The sequence below is a fragment of the Mandrillus leucophaeus genome, unplaced genomic scaffold, assembly GCF_000951045.1.
Source record: "Mandrillus leucophaeus isolate KB7577 unplaced genomic scaffold, Mleu.le_1.0 Scaffold67, whole genome shotgun sequence".
NCBI classification, from domain to species: Eukaryota; Metazoa; Chordata; class Mammalia; order Primates; family Cercopithecidae; genus Mandrillus; species Mandrillus leucophaeus.
In genome coordinates, this window is record NW_012107252.1 from 2,383,094 (window position 1) to 2,388,360 (window position 5,267).

The 5,267-nt window shown below is 40.1% G+C and overlaps 1 pseudogene; it reads right to left on the minus strand.

Annotated features, from left to right (window-relative positions):
* Window positions 1-1,068: 1,068 nt before the first annotated feature.
* LOC105555047 lies at window positions 1,069-2,013 on the minus strand (annotated as a pseudogene).
* Window positions 2,014-5,267: the final 3,254 nt, after the last annotated feature.

Consider the following 5,267-nt stretch of genomic DNA (forward strand, 5'->3'; position numbering starts at 1 on the left):
TGAAGATGTCTTTGGGGGCATGCTGACTGGTTGAAATTAGGGCCTTTTCCGGCAGCACTTGGAGGAACTGTCGTGAATTTTTAAGGTTTTGCTGATTCTGAATTCATAAGCTTCTTGGTGACAGTCCCAAGCTAACTAAATCCACAACAGATTGAAATGTAAACAAATGCCAGTGTTTTCATTTGTAATGCTAGTTATCCCTTTTCAAAGAGCAGAATGGTCCTTTTCTCTAAGGCGAAATGGTCTCAGATATCTTCTTGGTAACTATAGATTTGAGGAACAGAAGTAGACGATGAGAAGAATAGCAGCATCTATATGAAGCAGTGTCTATATAAACGATTCAAGCACTGTTTTAAAAACTTTACCTTCTCACAACAATCCTATGAGGTGATGATTTGCTGTTACTAATATCACCCAATTTTACAGATAAGGAAACGGTTTGGCTACCAAGTATAAACTCTTAATCACTATGATATGATTTGGGTAATGTTTTATGTGTGTACCCAGAGACCCCTCAAAATATCTCTTCACCCCCGCAGGAGCTCACCTCTCCAACAACCAGATGGATTAGGCAGCCTGGGACTCACATTCCCGTGGAAAATGCTATATGGACAATGGCCAATCCATGAACCCTATTCCTGGGGTCACTTTTCCTTTCTCCTATGTTTCTTTAGATCTGTTTATGATTTTATTTGAAATAAAAATAAGGTCACTGATCTGGAGTCCTGGGAGCCATCTTATCACAGCCATCTTGAGTTTATTTAATATGTCACATCCTTGTACACTCAGTCACCCCATCAGCAAACGTTGACGATGCTTTGTGCCGGACCTTTTGCTGAGCCCTGGGGAAACGAATCAAAAGTACATTCTACTTGGCACTCTGTCTACATTTGGGTCTTTTGATGGTTGAGGCTAGCCCAGATGCTGGAGCCATCAGCAAGTCTACACCAGCTACTTACCTTTACATATCATCAGCCTTAACCATTGGTCAATGGTTCCTGCCTGGGTAACATGGCCACAGATCCTGTGATTTCAGATCTGGTTGTAGCCTTCTATGCTCCAGTAGTCTCACTCAGGGGCCCTGCCCCAGCCTGTTACTTTGAGGAAAGCCTTCTTCACATCTTTGTTTCTGAGGCTGTAGATTATGGGGTTGAGAAAGGCAGAGATGACACTGTAGAACAGAGCCAGTATCTTGTCCCTCTCTGGGGAGGCACTGGCCCCAGGGTTCATGTACATAAACATGGCTGGTCCACAGAACATGGTGACCACAGTGATGTGGGATGCACAGGTGAAGAAGGCCTTGAGTCAACCCTGGGCTGAGTGGATTTTCAAGATAGTGGCAAAGATGCAGACATAAGAGGACAGAATGAAGGAAAGAGGTACCAGGAGAAGGATGAAGCCCAGGATGAAATCTCCTTGGTCATTGAGGGATGTGTCTGCACAGGTTAGCTTCAGAACAGCAGGAATCTCACAGAAAAAGTGGTTGATCTCATTGGGACCACAGTAGGGCAGGCACATGGTGAAGACAGTATAGACTAGGGAACAGCTGACACCCCACAGTCCACAAAAGACTATCATTGCTCCAGATAGCCATGGACTCATAATAACCTTGTATCTGAGTGGGTAGCAGATGGCCACATATCTATTATAAGCCATGATAGAGAACAGCCAGCCTTCAGTGATTCCCAAAACCAAGAAGATGTACATCTGGGACACACATCCAACATAGGAGATAGTTTTCTTCTGGCAGACCAGATGCACCAACATCTGGGGCACAGTAGTGGTAACGTAGCTCATGTCCAGCATGGAAAGGGCACTAAGGAGGAAGTACATGGGTGTGTGGAGGTGGGAGTCAAGGTGGATCAAGATGACAGTGAGCCCATTGCCCACAAGTGTAGAGAGGTAGAGGAAGAGAAAGATGTTGAAGAGGATTGCATTAATTCAGGAATCCCTGGAGAAACCTAGAAGGATGAACTCAGACACGAAGCTGTGGTTATCCCAGAAGTCTTCCATTCTCCTTCAGCTGCAGAAAGAGAAATGGAGCTACTAGTGGTCCAGTTTAAACCACTGCACTACATGCCTATAGTCCCAGCTACTCAGCGGGCTGAGGCAGGAGAATCATTTGAACCCAGGAGGCGGAGGTTGCAGTGAGCCAAGATAGTGCCCCTGCACTGCAGCCTGGGTGACAGAGCAAGACTTCATCTCAAAAAATAATAATAATAATAATAGAAAGAAGGTGGGGAGAGGCAAGTGAGGATTCTCTTTTGCTATTTTAAATGAACAAAAGAGCATTGATATTTTATGGATATTGCAAAGGCACTTTATTGATATTTTATGGATATTGCAAAGGCACTTGATAAATCTTAGGACACATTTCATTTGATAAAATTTGACTTCCATTAAAAAAGACCTTTTGGTATTTTGAAGTTTAGCAACTCTTTGAAAAACCTGAGAAAGTAACAAAGATTTGGATGTGGTTCTCTTTCCAGTGCCTTCCTCATACAGGCTTTCACAGACCCTTGATCACCTCGCTGTATTAGTTGCCAGGGCTGTCATCAAAGTAGCACAAATAGAGGGGCTTAAAACAACAGAAATTTATTCTCTCGGTTTCAGGAGGCTAGAAGTCTGAATTCAAAGTGTCAGCAGGGTCATGATCCCTCTGAAACTATGTGAACATATGTTTTCATTTATTTTGGGTATATACCTAGGAGTGGAATTGCTAGGTCATATGGTAATTCTGTGTTCAACTTTTTGAGGAGTTGCCAATTGTTTTCCAAGTGGCTGCACCATTTTACATTCCCATCGGCAATGTATGAGCATTTTAATTTCTCCACATCCTTGCCAGAACTTCTTGTTGTCCATCTTTTTGATGATAGTCATTCTAGTAGTTATCATGTGGCATCTCATTATAGTTTTGATTTGCATTGTTCTGAAGGCTAATGATATGGAACACTTTTCATATGCTTACTGACCATTTGTTTCTTTGGCTTAGAGAAGTGGCTATTCAAATCCTTTACCCGTTTTTAAACTGAATTATCTTTTTATTATTGAGTAATGAGTTGTTCACGTATTCTGTTAGTTGATGCAAAAGCAAAAGCAATTGTCATTACTTTTAATGGCAAAACCCACAATTACTAATAGATACTAGACCCTTATCAGATATATGATTTCTAACATTCTCTCTCATTCTTTGGGTCATCTTTTCACGTTTTTAATAGTGTCCTTAAAAACACAAAAGTATTCTAATTTTGATGGAGTCCAACTTATCTTTTTCTTTAGTTGTTTTTGGTTTAAGTGTTGTATCTAAGGGTTTATTTATAGACTTTCAATTATATTCTATTGATCTCCCTGAATTATTTTTGCAACTCCGCCATAGACATATGTGTTTTTTTTCTGGGATCACAATTCTATTTTGTTTATCTACATGTCTATGCTTGTACCAGTATCACGTAGTCTTGATTCATCTAGCTTTGTAGCAAATTTTGAAATTGGGAAGAGTGAGCTCTCTTAACTTTGCTCTTCTTCAAGATTGTGTTGTCTATTCTGGATCTCTTGAATTATGTAAATTTTAGAAACAGCTTGTCAATTTCTTCCAAAAAGGTAACTGGAGTTTTCACAGGGATGTGTTAAATCTGTAGCTTTTTGGGGAGAATATTGCCATATTTTTTTTTTTCCACAGTGCAAAGCAAAACAAAGTTTATTAAGAAAGTATAGTGAAAGAACAGCTACTCCATACAGAGGAGGGCATTCCCAAAAGTAAGAGAAGGAATGCATCCACCCTAGGTACAAGGCTTGTATGTATATATATACACACACATATATACAATTATATATGTGTATTAACAATATTAAGTCTCCTGATTGATGGACATGAGCTGTCTTTCTGTTCTTTTAGGTTATCTTTAATGTCTGTCAGTGATGTTTAGTAGTTTCCAGTGTCCAAGTCCTGCGCTTCTTTTGTTATTTTTTCCTATTTTATTATTTTTGATGCTATTAGAGTAGATGGACTTGTTTTCCTAATATCATTTTGAATTTTTCTTTGCTAGTATATAGAACTACAACTGATATTTGTATATTGATCTTATATTCTGAAACCTTGCTGAACTTATTAGTTCTAACAGTTGTGAGTACAAATTCTGTAGAATTTCTATATATGGCAAACAGAAATCTTCCATTTCGAATCTAGGTGCCTTAAAAAAACTTTTTTCTTACATAATTGCCCTGACTAGAACCTCCAGTACAATGTTTAATAGCAGTAGTGAGAGTGGACATTCTTATCTTACTGCAGGTCTTAGAAGGAAAGCTTTCAATCTTTCACCAATAACTATGATGTTAGCTGCAAGTTTTTTATACAAGCCCTTTATTAGGTTAAAGAAGTTCATTTTTAGTCCTAAATTATTGAATGCTTTTAATGAAAGAGGGTTGGAATACGTGAAATGGTTTCTCTGTCTCCTCTGCCAGGATTATCAGGCTTTTTGCCTTTTATTCCATTAACATGGTATTTATATTGATGAATGTTTTAGATGTTGAATCAAACTTCCATTCCTTGGATGAATCACAGTTAGTCATGGCATATGACTTTACGTGTTGCTAGATTCAGTGTTCTAGAATTTGTTAAGGATTTTTGTGTCTATGCTTATAAGAGATACAAGTCTATAATTTTCTTGTGATGTGTTACTGTGATTTTGGTATGAGAGTAACATTGGCCTTATAGAATGAATTGGGAAGCACTATCTTCTCCTCCTCCTTCTTATTCCTCTTCATCTTTTTCTTCTTGCTTTTCATCTTCTTTTTTCCTCCTCCTCCTTCTTCTCCTCCTCCCCCTCACGCTCCTCCTCCTCCCCTCTTCTTCCTCCTCCCCCTCCTCCTCCTCTTCCTCTTCCCCCTCCTCCTCCTGTTCCTCCTCCCCCTCCTCCTCCTGTTCCACCGCCTCCTCCTCCCCTCTTCTTCCTCCTCTCCCTCCTCCCCCTCCCACTTCCCATGTTGGGAGGTGGGAAAATTAGGTGGGTCTGCTGTGGATTTCTACTGTTCTGAGAGCTCTAAGAAGGAAGCCCCATTAGTTCTAGCAAATGATTCTCATATGCCCCCGCTAATGACCCTAGGGCAATTTTCTTAACAAGCCCTCAAGAAACACAATTAGCATGCCTTGCTGACAATTCTGTCTTCAGAAAATCAAGACTCTTTATACCCTAGGGCTTGTCTCCTTAGAGGCTGTGGTGTTCAGGCGGGAAACTCTGGCACTGGAGACTCTTCCCTTCTCAAAATTA